At 38.3% G+C, this 19372-nt stretch overlaps 1 protein-coding gene and 1 long non-coding RNA gene across 9 annotated transcripts in view; both read left to right on the top strand.

Annotated features, from left to right (window-relative positions):
• LOC139116583 (uncharacterized) overlaps positions 1 to 19372 on the top strand; it is a 44534-nt gene that overhangs the window by 17134 nt on the left and 8028 nt on the right. The window lies entirely within an intron of this gene.
• On the top strand, positions 3707 to 11938 carry LOC139115124 (uncharacterized). 8 transcript variants are annotated; one of them, XR_011548057.1, is made up of 4 exons: positions 3707 to 3913; positions 4866 to 4952; positions 8865 to 8972; positions 11438 to 11938. It is a non-coding gene; the product is annotated as an uncharacterized lncRNA (long non-coding RNA). The 8 variants fall into 8 exon arrangements; XR_011548054.1 differs by having other exon boundaries at positions 8859 to 8972; XR_011548055.1 differs by having other exon boundaries at positions 3707 to 4181.

Raw genomic sequence — 19372 nt, 5'->3', positions numbered from 1 at the left:
AAAAAACCCTCCCTCCCCACCCCAGGGGACTGATTTCTTTCCCCTATGGTGTATGGTGCGAGTACTATCAGTGTCAAAGAGGTGAAACGATAATGGTGGTGACATTTCGGGCATTCTCCAAAACAGTCGGTTTTCACTGAAAAAACAGCCTTTAATTTTAGGAGCGGTGAAGATCGCCCAGGTTCCCTGCTTCAAGCCATCGTTCACTGAGCACTGTTGATCGCCACGATTTAGCTCCGCACCGAAAACTGACGCATCAGCAATACAGTATTTGCATCAAAGCACATGTTTGCATGACTTTGCGGTCCCATGGCATGCGCCGATAGCATATTTAAGGTGTTGTTGTCTGAAAAGGATCAACAAAACATAAGGCGAAACTAGATTCTAATGCCCCCCCCCCCTTGATGATAAACATATAAATGAACAATATCTGATTGGTAAGACAAGAGACGTTACATGACCGCAAAATCTTCTCAGCAGTCAAAGACTAATTCCCAGAAGCAGTGGTCACAAGTCTCTAACAGTCCCATCCTACGGGTGAGCTTGTCAGTATCTGCTCAAAAGTTTTAAAACCTCAGTTGTCTGCCTCGGAATCCAAAGTTACGCAATTTGTGTGATTTGTTAATTCATGGCACTCCATTTTGTGGGGTGACGGCGATTATTCGGGTAAAATTCCATGGCCTGAGGTCCCCCAGGCCGAAGAACCAGACCCATGGACAGTTGAAAGAACGCTAAATTTTCAGGTACAGGTAGCCAACGGAGCTGTTCATCGAAAAGGGGCAGGGGAATCGTTTTATTTTTTAATGACAGTGGATATTTTAAGGGCAGTGAAACAATATTTTAACTGGATGTGTGGCAGATTTTGTTTGTTTGCTGGATGGGTAAAATCACATGATTGGCGTTTGGAACGGGTTATTAACGACTGGCGAGAGGAAATTGCTCGTAAACTTGTACAGAACAAGAACATTTACGATATACAGCGGAAACGCAGTCAGATGTGTCTCGCGGTAGCTACATGTAAAGAGTACACCAACAATCGCACACTATCCAAAATACAGTCAAAATGTAATAAAGTTGAGGAGAGCTGATGTACATCGGCTTTCATCTGTTTATAATACAAATAAAATCAATTATGAAGTATGAAGCTTTTTTATTTTGTTCTTCCCCAGAAGTGTATAGAAAATATACCGTATGGCGACATGTCGGAACTTTTCGTATTGTTTTCCCAGGCATAGCACTCCAATTGCAAAGAGTTAGCGAGTAGAGATGGAGCGTTTTACAAGATGGTCTATACCAGACTGCCTGATGAAGTAAAAAAATCCTGCGTGAGAGATTTAGAATTGACGGACCTCCGAATTCTACTTGTCCAGTTTATTGTGAATCATTGTACGACGTAAGCGATCAAGACTTCCAAAGAATTCTATAGATAGGCACGTTTTATAACAACTTTATAATCTTATAATCCGCGGACGACTAAGATCATAATATTTAGCAAAATGCTCTCGTTTCAATTTGTTAGGGGTTGCCATCGCAAATGTCGCTCATTTAGATGACAAATATATGCAGTCAGCAGACGACACTCTCTTGTTAAAATTGATGTGACTTGCGAAGAAAATTGATTATTTGACACATAACTAGGAGAGCTACATTACATTTTGTACCGATGTGTTTTCGAATGTTACCAATACACTCTCATTAACATTCACCAGGGGCATCAACGACATCAAAAATCGGCTCGGAGGTGAGTCAAGGTCACGTTTGTTTAGCGACATGGCTTGGCAACGCAGCTCGAAAACTTATTCTCGGAAACAGGACGGCAGCATAAGTCAGGGCCGGATTGAGCACAGTACAAATGTACCTATGGAAACCGGTGGTTATTTCTTACAAAATATGTGATTCGACTGCGTACTTCTTCTTTTGGCCTTGGACTTTCGCCGCCTTGCCCCAAACGTCAATCAGCAAACAAATCATAAGATAGTTCAGTCACATTAATCTGTACATTTTGATGCATAAATCTTTTTGATGCATAAATCTTTGTGATAATTGTTATTCTGACTACCTAACTCATATACCGGTACCTCCAAGCTCCATCAAATCCCACATCAAGTTGTGGTGAACACTGAACTCAGTTCCGCATGTGAAATCGCGACCGTGATGATGAATTGCTTAAAAAAGTGCTTATATTTCGCTTTTCCTGTCATGGGGAGGGGGGGGGGTGCCTATAGGTTGATAGTTATTATACCCGAGGCTGATTCCAAAGCTTATTCAGAAATTGAAACAGATACGATATCCAAAAACCGTGTTTTATACAACTGATTCGTTATCTTTTCGCCTAGACCTTGTTGTGAGATCCTTACTTCTGGAGCAACCTGGTTGAGCACGGCCGAACTACAATAGTTCTTCATGTCTCAAAACATATTGAATCACGTTGGCGCATTGGACACGTCCTTGTATTTTCTTCAGAAACTAAATACAGTAGGTTTGAATATGACATCGGTTATAATGATGGAATATTAAAGATTAAAATACTTTTATCGATCGACAAAAAGAAAGAAAGAGAGAGGGGTATGTTGAATCGAAGTCGGGAGACACGATACTTTCCACGAATTAATCACAGTGAGCAACGACCATGAATATTTTATTCAACTTTTAAAATTTAGTTATCGACTTTCTTTGACACCCCCGTTTTTTGGTTCGGAAATACTGTCTTCAGTCGTTTTGGTACCTCTGTAGTATGACTGACACACGATTGCAGGCCTTACCCAAACTTTTAATTAGGCCTAATTGCTGCTATTTTTTACTATTTTGAAAAAGACCTCGCCAAATATCCGGTTCAGCCAGGTGCAGCCAACGAACAATTATAAGATATATTGTGCACGGCAAGCAATGTGAACTGACTAATTTTCAGTCAAGAGGGTAATTAATTCATAATTTGCCCTCCCACTAACACTTTTTCGACCTACCCTCCCGCACTCAAACTTCGTTTTTACCCACTCCCCACTTATTTTTGCCCGTTTCCCCTCCCTACTATGAATTTTTGAAGCTGCCCTATGGCGAAAAAGCTTGCCAATTTCCCCTGCCCTGGAAAAAATCCCCTCAAAATGTTGTCATTCCTTTTCCCCTGCAGACATGAAAAGTTATAAGTACTAGCCCTGTGTCCCAATCCCCGGAAACACCATGGCTCAACTTCCCCTGTCCCCGTTTTAAAAGTAGCTTTCTCTCTCCTCGTTTTTCGCCAAGCCCTGTCCCCAGGAAAATCAACCGATATCTGCCCTGCCCTACAAAACAAACACTAAAATTTGCTCCCCTGCCACTTAAAAACATGTTCCCTGCCTGAGCAAAATTAAAATTTCCCCTGCCCTCAAAAATCGCCTTGGAACAGCTTTTTTCGATGTTCCTGTTCTATGCACGGGTTTGGCACGTCTGTGTGCGTAACACAGAATATTCATGAGGATAACAAATTGCGTAAATATTTACAAGCCGCAGTCTGATAGCACAGCAAAACTTGACCCTCTAGCCTGCTGCCCTTGAGTTTGTACATTTACCTGGCGTAAGACGAAGATAGGGCCAAGTTAGCAATATTCTTGTCTAACGAGAGCGAAAAAATAACATTTTCTTCAAGATGGAGTGAAAAATGATAGTTATCATCAAGTTCTTCGCAGTTCGTTTCGTGAATATTTGAAAACCTAAGGAGCCGTAAGCCATATTGGTCAAAGGTCAATCAGAAGACCCAGTGTGGTGCGACCGGTGCTGGTGTGGCGTCGCTTACCGCCAACAATGATCAAAATCTCCAGTCGTTCATCTTTTAGCGTTTACTGACATGTCCCGTCCGTGTTTAGGAATGTCTAAAGTCTACCCTTGAAATCCTGGACCATCTCGACGACTACGCTGTACGTTTTAATTAGTACAACTGGTGAGTCGTCCAATCGTGTCATGAACTTAGTTACGTTGTCCAGATAGAGCTACTACCAGAAGCTCGTTGGTTCCACCATCAAGCAGCACGTTTTATTCTCCGTTCAATCTGGACGAAACTCGACAACCCATTTTAGCAATTTGGACGGAAGAGGGCAACTCTTATCGCACTAGCGAAAGGTCGACACGCACTTTAAGGCCTCGATCGCTGCTGAGTCCTGCATCAGCTTGACGGCGGTCGTGTACAGTACATGTGTACAGTATACCAGGTACAGGTATGTCCTCTTATTCTTAACCAGCCATATGTAACCAGCCCAAGTGTCTTTTCTTACATACGTCTACTCCTTCTCGTATAAACGTGTTCAGCAATGTCTTTATTATCTTGCAAAAATGTCTAACGTTTTGTTGTTTATCTTATCGATATTGCTGATAATTTCAAATGAACAATGAACATCTAATTCCCAGGCAACTTTATGCTAATGTGACCTTTTCGCGGCGAGGGACTGTACAGAAATTACGGGGGGGGGGGGTAGGGTTGGGGTGTTGGTTGGTGTTTCGAAAATGTAGAATAATCACCCTTCAAAAGTGTTTTCAAGAAAAAGATTGCCCCCAACTTTCATTTGTCCTTTGTGTCACAGTCTGATTTGATGTTTTATTAATAATTGGCGTAAAATTTCTTATTTGACCTCTGAACTTTCAAAGAATACCATAAACCTTTAGAAATATATGTAACCACTTGGATGAAAGTCCAAGCATATTTGTTGTTAACATCTGCTTTTAAATGCTATTCTCATCATCCGGTAATATTCGAAAAACCAAATTTCTCGCACAAACATTCACTAGTAACCAGCTCAGTCTAATTAAGTACATTAATATCAATAATCAAGCATCTATAAATACACAGATGTGGCTAGTTCTGTATTGAAAAATAAGATTTAATGGTTTCCTCATAGATACAATGTGTACAGTAGTGAATCACCGTCCCTCCACCCACCGGTCTGGAAACAGCTCCTGTTTCTTTGCTCCGAGCCGCGTTGCTGGTAAGTATATCAATTACAAAAAATCTCTGAATCTCTGACACCTTAAATGTGACAAGTACGTGAATTTGCATTAAAAATATGCTAATTTTATCCAAAATGACCAGAATGCATGACGATATTCACTACAGCGATTTTGCTGGATAAACTTGTCGAGACCAAAATATATTGTAACATAAACGTTTTGATATAGAGGTTGGAGCCTCAAGGTTCTTTCACATTTTTATACATAAAAATTCATTTCTTTTCAAAGCTGTCGCGTACTCTTTTGGCCTCCAAAATAGAGCTTGCAAGGAATTGCTGCTAGACAACTGTATGCGACAGTATCCCTAAGTTTGAAATGGATAAACAAAGACACAAACAAAATCACTATTCCAAAAATCATTGTTTCGGAAGAAAAAAACATCAAATTAAGTGTCTCACCATTCGTAAAGTACCGTAAATTTAATGTTCAATGACTGAAATATGCTGAGTTGGATAAGATTCAAAACATGAAAGGGAGAAAAAACTTGGTGACCGAAGAACCAACCTGTGCGATCAAAGTTTCAAAATGCGCGTGGGCAAACTCCACAGCATTCCGAAACATCAAAAGCATTAACTTTGAGTAATGTTAGTATGAAAATCGATTCTAGAAAATAAACTTTTAGGAAAATACACCTCGCAATTCCCCATCTTCAAAAATAGGTAATATTACTAAGGACATAGAACATACAATGTCTAAGTTGAAAACATTCAGCGCTCTGCATTATACATTAGACTACTCTGTGCAGTTTATGTGAAGATTTCAGTGCAGGTATGCACAGTATCCTCAGTGTTTGCATGTTTGGGCAAATATTTAATCACAGCACAATCTTTACCTTGTGCAAAATTGCACATACTCTCCCAGCTGGTGTACACACACAAACACCAAAATTACTGTATTTTCACAAACTTATTTCAGCTCTGAAGGATATTGGCTTTTACTGCAGTAGGAAACTATACATTTGTGAAACATATGATGAGTAAATTCAAATTTTAACAGTCATTTTGATTTTGGTAATATTGCTAAGGAACAGAACATGCAACGTCACAGCTGAAAAAATTCACCTCTGTCAGTGTTCAATCTAGGATGTCAAAACAGGGGGTCACTGTAAACCCCTACTCCTGTCCCAAGGGGACCATTTTAGAAAATCGGGGGGGGGGGGGGCATCGACACACATGTAAAACCCTTGAATTTTCTGTGGAAAATACTATATTCTGTCAACGTGGGATTTAAAGGGAAGTTCACCAAGGATGATTTTTACATATGTGGTAGCTCTGTGGTCATTTACCCCAGAAAAGCTATTTTCACCATTTATAAACTCGCCCGATTTTCTACGAAAATGATTAAAATAGTACAGGAAAATGCCCATGTAATTTGAATCATGGGAAAAAAAGCCCCAAGCTTGGAGCTTGCATCATGTGATATGGAAGGGACCATCTTCGGATGGGTATGGCCCCCCACATTGTCCACTCACAGTAATACAGTAGTAAACAGCAACACAAAATCTGACAGTGGACAGTTTATTATAAGTGATTCACCATTTATGCAAGGATACTCAGTATAAACAAAAGTTATGTAAATACGCACAGCCTGGTTTAAGCATGGGTGAGCAGACAATGCCATACCCATGGGAATATGGTGCCTTCCATATCACATGATGCAAGCTCCAAGCTTGGCGCTTTTTTCCCATGATTCAAATTACATGGGCAACTTCCTGTACTATTTCTATCGGTTTTTGTAAAAATCGTGCAAGTTATAAATGGGGAAAATAGCTTTTCCGGGGTAAGTGACCACAAAGCTAGCACATATGTAAAAATCATCCTTGGTGAACTTCCCCTTTAAAGAGACATAAGCTGTAACTTTTGCAAGTTTTCAGTATTCTGCTTCTGTATATCAACAACCGTGTCTGACCCTAATCAGTTTGTCATACTGAAATTTTGAGTATTCTTTTTGTCAACATAGCTTGTATCATTGTTTATTGTTTACAAATGAATTGTAGTCCAGACTTTAATGTAATTTTCAACAATAATTTCGTAGATTATTCTCATTTAGGTTGTGTTGATATGCTAAATACTTGGCATCGAATTACAGTTTAGGGATTCAGTTGCAGAAAGTGTAGGAAAACCACAAAAAAAAGTTCTGAAAAAATAGTTAAAAGATACAGCTTATGGAACTTTAAATAAAGTATATATCACACTCTTAAACATACTGTTAACTTGTATGTATTTCGAATTTATGATCATTGGTTCTGACCTAAGGGTTTTACATAGCGCTGTTTCTCTGGAAAATCAGAGATGTCCAACCTAAAATATTGCTGTTCAAAACGATCATAGCTGGCCCTACATGGATGCTTGCCTTGTAGTGTTCAACCTTTGTATGGGTGGTAGACGTTGCAGACGCTTCAATTCGAGGGCATGCCCAATCATCTTTGTCTAAAACAGGGGTGCATCAACTACTGGCATTAAAAATCCAAGTCGCAACTAGCCTATCGCCATTTTGCACAGTCTATTTTGTGTTGTTTACATTCATTGGCCATGTCACATGCACACAGCTCTACCCTATATCAGTCCTTTCTACCCAGCTTCTTACGCACCATCTTATACATTCTCACAAACTTATTTCAAATTGAAAGTTAACCCTTTTCCTGCCAGACAGTTTTAAGACTATTACTTCCCAATCAGCCAAGTCAGTAAAAGCGGTATTGAGCCCAAACATGACATTTTTTCACCGCTTGGCTTGGCCTGTTATAGCATCTTTAGTCCAAAAAAAATCAAGCTTACAGTATTTATGTTTTCAACAGCCTTCAAATGTACAGTATTATGTTAAAGTACACCATATGGAATATGTTGTGTTTCATTAATTTTAACCATCTTGACCTGATGGTGAAATATGGACTTGGCAGGAAAAGGGTTAAGGCATAAAATAATGCTTAAAGATACTGCTAGTGGGGGTTTAAAAGGCCGTGAGCTGCAACTTTGTGAAATTTGTCCAACCTCAAAGTACCTTCAATTTCTTCAGATATTCATTGCAATCTACAAATTGAACGATATAGTCATTAACTGTGCCTCAACAGCATTTGCTTGTGGCAGAATAGACAAGAAATTGAGCACATCTTTGTTAATTTTAAATTTCCCGTCATTTTCAAAATCTTGATATAAAAGGTGAAAACAAGAATTTTTGTCTAAGTGGAGTCAATCCCTTTTCCTGTCCTTTTAGTGGATCCCACCATGTTGTATCTGTAAAGATTCAAATGTGTACATGCACCATTTACGCTGTTTATCATGTAGTTGCATGTAGGCGGCCATATTTGGGTGCGGCACCCATTTATTATTTGTCTTACGAAAATTTCCCCATGCCATCCAATTCTGTGGATAATTACACTAGAGTAAACATCTCTGAGTTATGTAGAACTTTGCTATGAACTGATTTTAATCTAAATATAAAAATCATAAAAATAATGTCAAAAGTTGCAACTCATCTGCCTTTAAGTAAACATGAGAATAATTCTGATCGTACCTAAACATGGTATGTCATTTTATTTTGCATCACTTCATTTCCAACTTTCTAAATTAATTCAATTTCTGTTGCAAATGAAATGTGGTCTTATTTTCAATACGAACATTTTGGATTATTGTATAACCACGGATGTAAAAAGAGTCAATCTTTCATCCATGCTTAGTGCAGTGGGAATCCAATGATGTCAAGCCTTTGTAGGCCATGGGAATGCTGTTGTCTGATTCAAATGTGAAAACCAATTGATTGTCAGATTAATATGATTATTCATTGTCATTATTGTCACATGAAATATGATGATTCATCATCTGTGTTTCAGATATTTTGATTTTTCACAGTAAGATTTTTAACTCTTTTATTTATATCCTTGCAAGTTGCAGGCCCCTTGGAGATGTTTATTAGGCACTGAAAAAGTAGGGAAAGGGTAGTGTCCCAAGGAAAGACAGAGTTACACAAAAAGGCATGCCAACAACAGGAGAATAAGAGAGGTATGTACTACTACACTGATAATTTTTTAGTCTAAACCAGTGAACTTTGAAGGACAAGGTAACCAAAGCACCAGTGTTGGTGAATTATAGTAAATGGTAGAACCATCATGACACAAGTAAAATCAATTTTACTTAGTTGAGCTTTGATATTTGGTAATACATTTGCAGAGCACCTAACAGCTTTAAGCGACAAAATCTGCCTTTTTAACCTTCCCTTGAAGATACAGATGTAATCGATAGTTATGCAGCTTATTCAATGTCAAATTTTGAGATCACAATGAAATGTGTAAACCCTGCAAATTATTTTAGAGAAACATAGTGTTGAAACAACTTAAGGGGCTCTTAGATTGAGTTCAAAACACACATACATAACATAACATTCAATAATAGCATAGTCAAACTTAGGATGAGCTTTTAACACTTTTAACAGCTTTTAACTGGCCAGAATATTGTTGAAGGAATCCATGAAGTGTATTTTATGAACCTTGTCTGGGAACACAACTTTGAAACAATATCACAAGACAAACTCATGTCCAAGAGTTTGTTGCAAATTTAATATTGAAAGATGAAACAAGCTAATGCTCTGATAACATGTTCCAGATTACACGATGTGCTAAAAACCATAGTTTTATCTTTTATTAACAATATACGAAACTGTTTTTGGAACAACCAACTGTGTGCAAGAAAACTCTTGCCTTATTTCACAAAATGTAACTTAATATACATTTTTTCATAAAAACATTTTGCATAGTCAAAACAGCTTCAGTGTTGCACCCAATGAGAAACTGCTGGGAACAAGGATATAGTTCTTAACTAGTATTTACTTGATGGCTGGACTGACAGTTATTGAACAGTATTCAACAACAGTCAGTCCATGCTTCAAGTATCTCTATTATACTTCAAATTTTCTGTATGGCTGTCTATATAATTTCTTGAAAATTATATAAATGATATGTACCAGTGTTCTCCCCAGGATCAAGCAAAAGCGTAGCGGCTAATTTGCATAATCATTTGCATATCATTAATTTATATTTGCATATGGATATAAGCTTGCACATGCACCCAAGCATTCATGTACACTCACAACAAAATGCAATGGTAACACACAAGTATGCAATTTGAACATCATGGAAACTCTTTATTACACTTAAATAAATCATCACACTGCACAGTATAGTACAACTGCAATTAAAATAGAAGATTCAAACAGTAACAGTAAGTTCAGATTGAAAGCAAGAAATGGTTCGTCTGGTTGGAGTTTCATTAATACATATATTGCTAATAAAATTGTCAAAAATTGCCAACAAAGAGGAAAATTCATAAGTTTAAGCTTTACACAATTCAAATGTAATTGAGTTTTATATCATTTTTGAACGACAAACACCGCGAATAATGTTTCATCACGGGGATCAATTTCAACCAGCCATCATTTCGTTGATCAAAGCATGGGAATGTGATCAAAGCTAGTGCTACACCGCCTAACTCTGTGAATACATACTTGTCCTCGATGCCCGCCTCGATGTATACCGACTAAAAGGTCTTTGTTGGTCGTAATAGTCGTTGTAGAATGAAAACTTGTGAACAACCCAGCCGATTCTTCTATTGTTTCAACGTTCCTCTCAACACTTATGGACAAGTTATCGGACGCATACCATACTTCACACCTTCCACTCTTTCACCAGGTTGAAAGTTGCTGTGAGCGCTAATGTGTAGACAATGCATGCAACAGCTGGTAGCGACGCAGAGCGATAGCGTGTGAACTAAAGGATGGCGGGAATATTTTAAAGCGTAGCGGGGAGAATCAAAGCGTAGCGGGGAGAGGCGAAAGCGTAGCGGGACCGCTACGCTAAAATGGCCTGGGGAGAACACTGTGTACTCTAAATAATGCATTATATTGAAAATCATTTGAAATGGTAATTGACAATGAGTCTCCTTCAAAGCATGTTTTCAAAATTTTTATTTAGTATACAGTTTTCTCTACACATGTGAGCTATGACTTGACTAGGGAATCTCTGTTGGTACAAATCAGAATGAATCATGGGATATTTGTAGTATGGGTTGGGGTCTTTGCATAGTTAGCACTAATAGATACACAGAGTCAACAATTTTGTCACAATAATTGTACAAATGTACTAATGGGTTCAAATAAAATTTAACAAAGCAAAACTTACTTAATTTGAGGGTAATGTAAATTGACAGTTCCATTCTGATGTGCTCAAAGGTCTTTGGACAAGGATGCCAATGTTAAAATGATACATGAATTTCCTTATGTTCCTAAGCATAGGTGGAATGGAAGGCAATGTAATGATGTTCTAATCAGTAATAAGTCATGAAACCAGAGCTGATCTTAAAATATCAAATGTACCATATTGTTAGTTATGACAGTGACTTTAAGTATTATGCCATCATTTATCTCACTCTTGCATTATTTTAAATAACCATCATTTATCATTTTCTACCTACAGATTTTAAAGAGGAGAAGTGCAGTGATCAATGCAGATGAGAAGGGTTTCTGGAATGATGTAACTGCAGACCTGATGTCTGATGAGGAGGTCCCACCAGATGGAAGGATAATTGCCTCCAGGCCTTCTTGGCGATCTGACAAACTAAACGATTTGATAGGATAGACACACTCAATCAGCGAATGCTTAATGACTCTAATTCAAGACACTACATACTGCAGAGGAAGTATGGCAGAGCCAGTGAGAGACCACCTGATAAAAACAGTTCAGTGACAATTGTGTGAGACAGAACAGTGATGCATAGCTTTTCTGAGTAATTATCCATCATCCCTCTGTTGGTCAACAACTGATTTGTTCTCAATTTTAATTGCTTTACTTGAAAAGTAGTACACAGAGCTGGTGTTGTAAGTTCAGTGAAATATAAAGCCATATAGCTGGCACAGGTCAGTTGACACCAAGAAAAGTTTAGTATAACCAAGGCATAACTTACAAATACTTCACAAGTACATCTAATGAAGTACTGCTGAATTTGTCACTTTGACCTATCTGGATTTTGTGTCCTCAAGAATTTATCAAGGTCAGTTACAGTGTTTAAACATGCTGAAACAAATGTGAGCCACACCGTGTTACTGATGGTATCTTTCTATTTCTTGTCCGAAAATTTCTCTGAAATTGCTTTTCAGATTGCTTTGAAATTTTAAATGCAGGTCTCCTAGGATAATATAATTGAAGCATTAATCAATTTGTCCTGATATATGCAAGATTGTGTTTTTCAGAGCAATTTTTCGAGTTTTTGAGATTTTGATGAACTGAACAAAAGCTACAATTTAACAGTACACATACATGTAGTATGTGATAAGTAAGAGTTAATTAAACATACACTACAAAAAAATTCACCCCCGTGACAGTTCCTGCACAGGCCCTGATACAAACTGTGATGCAGGTCTGCGTCAGCAAACACAGAAGTTCTATCAGGGGTAGATGCACATGTCTGTATCCAGTACTGTAAACACATGGCTGTATTTCTACCTGTTACAGCACTTGTACACAGTGCTGTGAACACAGATCTCTAACAGGGTCTGAAATTTTTCAGTGTTCAAACAATAACACTTCTTTCTGCTTCTATCATCACAATTTGCCAATATTTACAACAAATTTACACCCCGAAATCCATCCAAATTTTCAGGCCCTGTAGCTGACACACCACTGTACACACACCAGTGGTTCAGTGCTGCAATTATAGGTCTTGATACAGTCAGAATTTACAGCATTGTTTACAATCCTGTACCACCATGAATCAGAATGTACACAACCCTAAAATCTGACAGGTTTTTACTGGTCTTGCAAAAAAGGTTATTTCTCTTGGCCTGTTACAGGTAATGATTATCCTCTGTTACAGGCATGTGTCTGCATTTTCTTGCTGTGTAGATAGCTTGAGTGCTTCATTTTCATCAAGAAACTCTTGAAATGATTTTTATTCGTATATTTAAAGGTACACATAGTTGATCTTGTAATTTGGTGAATTACACAGTCATTAGCTGGCACATCTCAATTGACACAAAGTAAAATGTACATAATTTAGGAATACTAAACACATATATCTTTAACGTATTGCCAAAATTTACAGCATAGTGTAAAGAGCATTAATTTTCACCAGGATTTAATTTCACTATGTTGCTGTTTGGGACACATGATTCACTTGGTATTATTTTCACTGATCAGGCCGTGAAACAATGAATTCTATTATAATTTAAAATTGTCATAGGGGTTTAATTAAGCAGATTTTTAGTTGCTTGTTGTATTTTGGGTTATTTTCCTGTTTTTGTTTAAAATAATTTCTTTGAAACAGGTCAGCTTCAAAATTTTGATACAGGTCAATAGGAATGATAGTGGTAAGATATCAAATTGTTGTGATGAACCATATTTCTCCCTGTTAGGCCCAGGCATATTTAAAAGTGACTGCATTGATTGATATTAGAGTTATCAAGGTTATGGAAATTCTTTTTTGACAGTATTGAAGATAACTTTGAATGTGTCTCAGGAAAATGTTTTTGTCTGTATTTTTAATCAGTGTAGTTTACTTAATGCTTTATATTGCCTTTTATTTATTTTACTAACATTTACACATTTCTTTGGAATAAAGAAGAATCATTTACAGTGATCTTGGATATGTGTATCTAAATTGCAGTATAGTTTTCAGATGCAATCTGTACTCTATTTTGCTGTAGAAAGCATCATTACATTGGTGTCTTGTAAAAAGAGTACTCATTGCGTACACACACACACACACACACACACACACACACACACACACACACATATATATATATATATATATATATATATATATATATATATATATATATATATATATATATATATATATATAGTGTATGTGATGCCTGTATGAGTAGAAATACATGAGTCAAAAGCTTCAAAGCATTACTGTTATTTGAGGACGACCCACCCCCAGACCCCAGTTCCCCTGAAGCCAGTGTTGGATAATTATGTAAAAATTGGTGAATAATAAGTATGGATATATGCGGCAACTGTCCCTCCCATTATTATGTAATCAATCAAGCAAAAAGTACTGGTCCCTTGATTCTCTATAAATTAGAGAATCCAGCAGTATCCTGAAATATATATATAATGGATTACATGTGAATCCAGCAGAATCCTGCAATGGATTAAACAATGGATTATGTTCCGTATCTGACAGAATCCATTGCTTGATTGCCAGTGGATTCCGGTGGAATACATAATGTATATTGTAGTATTCTGGTGGATTCTTAAAGTATCCAGAACAAAATACAGAAGAATCCTCAATGGATTCTCCACTTTTGGCACAGTGTAAATTTGTAGACTTCACCATGTAATACTCGCTTGGTTTGAGTACACTTCATGCATACCTACATGAACTTTCCAAAGCCAAATTGAAACATAGTTAGAAAAAAGGTAGGTCTTTGTACTGAGCTTATATCTAAGTTGCTTATGAAAAGGTAGCAGCATTAAATGCAATAGAATATTGTATGCGTATTTTGTGATGTAAGAGTTCATGTAGAACTTCAATGAAATATTGTAATGAAATATTGTAAAATACTAGTAATTTCTGATTCCCCTTACAATATGCCAGCAAAATATCTACAGGTTACATATAAACAAATTTCAAAATACGTTAATAAAAATTTTAAAATAAACTTCAATTTTAAGGACACACGTTCAGAATGATCTTATAAGCAGACAGATGTATATTGATGTCATAGAGAAGTACGTTTTGGAATACATCTAGCAGGTATCAGACTCGGTCAAGAGTTTGAGAACTTAATTCGTATCCAACAATTCCTACATGTATTGTTCTTTCTTTGTTTTATATCTGTCCTTTTATATCGTACATTGAGGGAAATTTGTATACATGAGCAAAAGTTTTACCTTTGCAAATGCAAGAGAGAAGTATTATTGTAGATAATAGTATCGGCATGTACTCCATTTTTGTGTACACTGTACCACGGTCCCTCTATCGTTGTACACTCTACGTTCAACCTCACGAGTTATACCAATTTATTAGAATTCATACAATTGAACAGTATTACTCGAGAATTGCGCCAAACAAAAACAATAAAAACCTACGTCTTCACTTCGCAGAGAAGGCAAATCGAAAATTTACTTACCGAAGTTTAAACGATCGCCTAGATCCACGGGGATGTTATGGTGATCATTGTTCAAATCGACAAGCCGATCGATCTCCACAAGCTGATCATGACAACGATGACTTTTTTACGCATCGTAAACATTGCCTATAGGTTTTACATACATAGTTAGCGTGTATGAAGTCGTCACGACGATTTCAAACAGCAAATTTACGCGAAATTTTGTCAAACTTATAGGGAAAAATCATCAACGTTTTACTCAGTAATTCAAAGGTCATAACTGTCCAAATTTGCTGCTGAGATTTGACCTTTGATTGTTTTACCAATCTGACCAATCATAAAGAAGTCTTCACATGATCTATGATGTCATCATGCGTGATACTATTACTTCCAGTACAAAGTCCTCGCGATCCTGCAGTGTAACTAGCATGAAGTACAGCGGACTTCAAAAGCGTTTAAAAAGTACACTGACGGAAAGTTCATTGAAAAAACCTAGAGCGTTCGATCGACTATCCAAGCAACACTACATTGAGAGCTCCTGTGGCCATGACTAAGTCTCGACACGATGACGATGTCAGAATATAGCAGGAATATAGTGGCGAAACCCTACGTATAGCATTCCCATATGCCGCCGTGCTACAAGTTACAACTGTGTATCGTACAAAGGTACTACTACTAAATCTATAGTGTGCCTTTTCGGTTTTACGGGACCCAAGTTTCAATGAAAATTGTATTCTTTGCGACAGAGTGAGATACGAAAACCAACGCATCAGTTCAACTGTGTAAACTTGTGTTCGCGTGTGTTTCTCTGGAAAGTTGAGTTTACACGTATTACGTGCACAGACACGCATCCATGGGTTGAGAACACAATAACAATAATGAAAATGGATTTACAAGATTTATTCCCTTGTCTAAAAAGTTCAAAAGTCAGCGATTTAGTAACTGCACTGATCAAAGTAAAATGATGTTTTGGAAATAATTGTCGATGAGATATTTGTAAAGTCAAATATTGTCACAGACGTGATGTAAATCCTATATTTAAAAGCAAGCAATGAAATGTTATTGTTATCAATTATTATTTCCTTCGTGGACTACGGCCGATTTTCGAGAGATTTTCGTTGCCGCCATGAATTTAATTTCGAATTTTCTTACGGATTAATATATCAATGGCTCAAAAGTAACCTGATGGGCAAAGAAAACATTTTCATAGGAATCTTTTGTGGCTGCCTATAGTGTACTCATGAAACAGCATTGTTAATCATCAGAATACCTTTTTAGCAGTTCGTAGCTCGATCGCCTCAATCACATCATAGCAGCTTTTACTGTCTATTAATTATCACACTGTGAATGAACTATTAGCACTGCAAACCCACGCTCACGTTCATACATCGCTGGGGCTTATGTATACCATCTGCAAACTTCATTTATTTTTATTTTATTTTTTTATATTTGTGATAGACAATACTGCAGCAAATATTAAGCTTACTGATCGCCTCTGTGCAACTATGAACACATGTAAGTCGATCTGTCCTCTGCTACCTCCATGGTCTGATAGTCAAAATGCATTAAGTGCAGAGATGCTGCTCCACTCCTATCATTTTCTGTCGCTCTACGGGCCAGATTTGTTGTTAGATATATCTGATCAGCCACAATTATTAGGCCACTAATGTTCCTGCAGAGATGCTGCACCATTCAAGTAATTTGCTGCCGCTCTGCCGGACAGATTTGTAACAAAGTGATCTGCCCAGCTAGCGGGGCAGATTCTGCGGGCCAGAAATCTGCCCTGGAACTCTGCAGCTTTAGTCCCAGAACAGTCCTGTCGCTCTCCTGCAGCTCTCCTGTCGCTCTCCTGCCGGACCTCATTTTTGTAAGGGTTCTTTCGCTGTAGGAGTGCCATTTCATCTGGAAAATGCTTTCGCTGCACATACTTCATGATGGCATCTTCTGCCCTTTGCAGATTTTCTAGTGAAACAGGTGGGATTGTTGTTTCACAGTTCTTTTGGCTGGTATCTGCGTTGGTTTCTTCATCGCCTTGTTTTGTTTTTTGCGGCATCTATCTTGAAGGTTTTTCCTGTCTTCTTTAGTTTCATCATGCTGGAGTAGCATAGTAAGATCTTCTCTACCCCGAACTCTTGCTCTACTAGTATGGTGCTGTACATGGATGCATCCCGCTTGACTTCTGGATCTTTATTACATAGCACTCTGGAGATGTCCTGTTGTGTAGGCCATTCGCTCTTTTGGTCCTTGCAGCCATCTTTTGTTTTGCAGGAACTTGTGTACCGTCAGTCCCCTAGATGCGTCGTCTGCTTGGTTGGATTTTGTGTCTACGTACTTCCACTGTTTACTATCTGAACCTTCACGTATAATGTTAATTCGGTTGGCTATGAATGTGTGGAATCGGGAGGTTTCATTGGCGCAGTACTTAATCACTGATGTGCTGTCTGTCCAGAAGTATACCTTGTCATTTTGAATGTCAAGTTCTTCCTCCAACATTCTGTTCATTCTCACGGCAACTGTGGCTGCTGTCAGTTCCAGCGTGGGATGGTTATTTTCTTCAGTGGTGCAACCCTTGCTTTTCCCCATAAGGAAGGCGCATTGAATTCTTCCGTCTTCGTTTATGAGTCTAACATACGATGCGACACCATATCCGTATTCACTGGCATCAGAGAAGTGAAGTATTTCACGTACCTTAACTTCGCCAAAGTCTGCTGGTTTGTAGCACCTCTGAGCTGATACGTTTTCTAGTTTTGGAAGATCTGATAGCCATCTTTACCACTTCTTCCAATCATCTTGTTTGATCTTTGCATCCCAGCCAATACCTCTACAACACAAGTCTTGAAGTAGTATTCTTGCAGGTATGATGAATGGAGCTGCAAGTCCAATGGGATCATATACTGAGCTAATAATTGATAGTATGCCTCTTCTTGTTGCAGGCCAGTTTTTAATGTTGATCTGGAATCCCACTGTGTCTGACTCGACCGACCATGAATTACCCAGGACACGCTCTACTGGTAGGCAATCGTATTCCAGCTTCAGGTCTTTAATTTCCTTAGCTCTTTCTTCCTTAGACAGTCACTGTCCTCTTCTCCAACCCTTACTTGGAGGAACATAGCCTCTATATCTGCCATTAAAGCGATTGGTTTCTGTTGAAATCGTAGTAACACTCCTGGTATATTATTAATCAGATCCGGGCCTTGTAGTAGGTTGTTCAACGACACCCCTTTGAACTTCGCTGAACAGTCAAAGACAAAACGGATCTTCTCTGATTTCTTCGGATGATATACTCCATGTTGGGGTATATACCATACCTTTCCATCGTCTCGATCTAATCGTCGTTAGGGACTTGTATTGCAATTTCCATTCTCAATTATGTCTGCCATGAACTTCTGGTAATTGGCATGGAACTTTGGGTTGTTTCTCAACTTTCTTTCGAGGCCTTAAAATCGTGTAAGGCATACTGCTGGTTGTGGGGTAGTCGAACTCTTTCAGATTTGAATGGAAGTCCCGTTTTGTTGTGTCCGTCTACTAGCTCTATGGTTTCATTTACTTTCTGCATGAACTTCTTGTCTTCTTGGGAGTGTTCTCTTTTGTCATCTATCATGCGCTCAGGAAAATCAAGTTCAATGGAATGTCGCACTAACCTGTCTAGTTTATCCAATTCTTCCATATCCCTACTGCAACGACATCTGTTCTGTAGCTGGGAGGATGTTGTCCTTGTTCGTTCAATCTGACTACATGCCAGGGGATCCATCGTACACATGTTCTGCATGCGTGAGGAGTTGAATCTGCACCACATATCATTTCCAGAGGGGTAAACACTGCTGTTTCTTTAGTACCTACCATCAGTCCTGTTTCAGTGTCTATTCTTGGAAGTTTATATCTTTCAAATGCGGTCATCTCATGATATCTTCTTGGCGAGGGATGTAGTCTTCAGAGACGCCTATCTCTGGTTTAGTGTATACTGTTTTCAGCTCTACCTGTGGCTCTGAACAGTCTAGGTTGTAAACTTCTATGCCCGTGACTTTGTCGCAGGTGTGGCTGCCCAAGCCGTTCACTATGTTTACCGTCAGCTTTGTCGTTCTGCCTATGGCTCCAAGTTTTCTCTGTAACGCTTCTGTGCAGAATGATATGAAACTACCTGTGTCCTGAAAGGCATAAGTCTGTACCATTCTATTTGAGCCTTTCAACTTCACCTTGACAGGGATAATAGTCAGCAGGACCTTGCAGTTATCATCACCACCACTGGTGTCATCATCTTGACCACAGGTCCCCATAAAGGACTGTACTTGGT

This window comes from Ptychodera flava, chromosome 17, assembly GCF_041260155.1.
Source record: "Ptychodera flava strain L36383 chromosome 17, AS_Pfla_20210202, whole genome shotgun sequence".
Lineage (NCBI taxonomy): Eukaryota > Metazoa > Hemichordata > Enteropneusta > Ptychoderidae > Ptychodera > Ptychodera flava.
The sequence above is the reverse complement of the archived record's forward strand: the minus strand, read 5'-3'. Positions and strand labels throughout refer to the sequence as shown.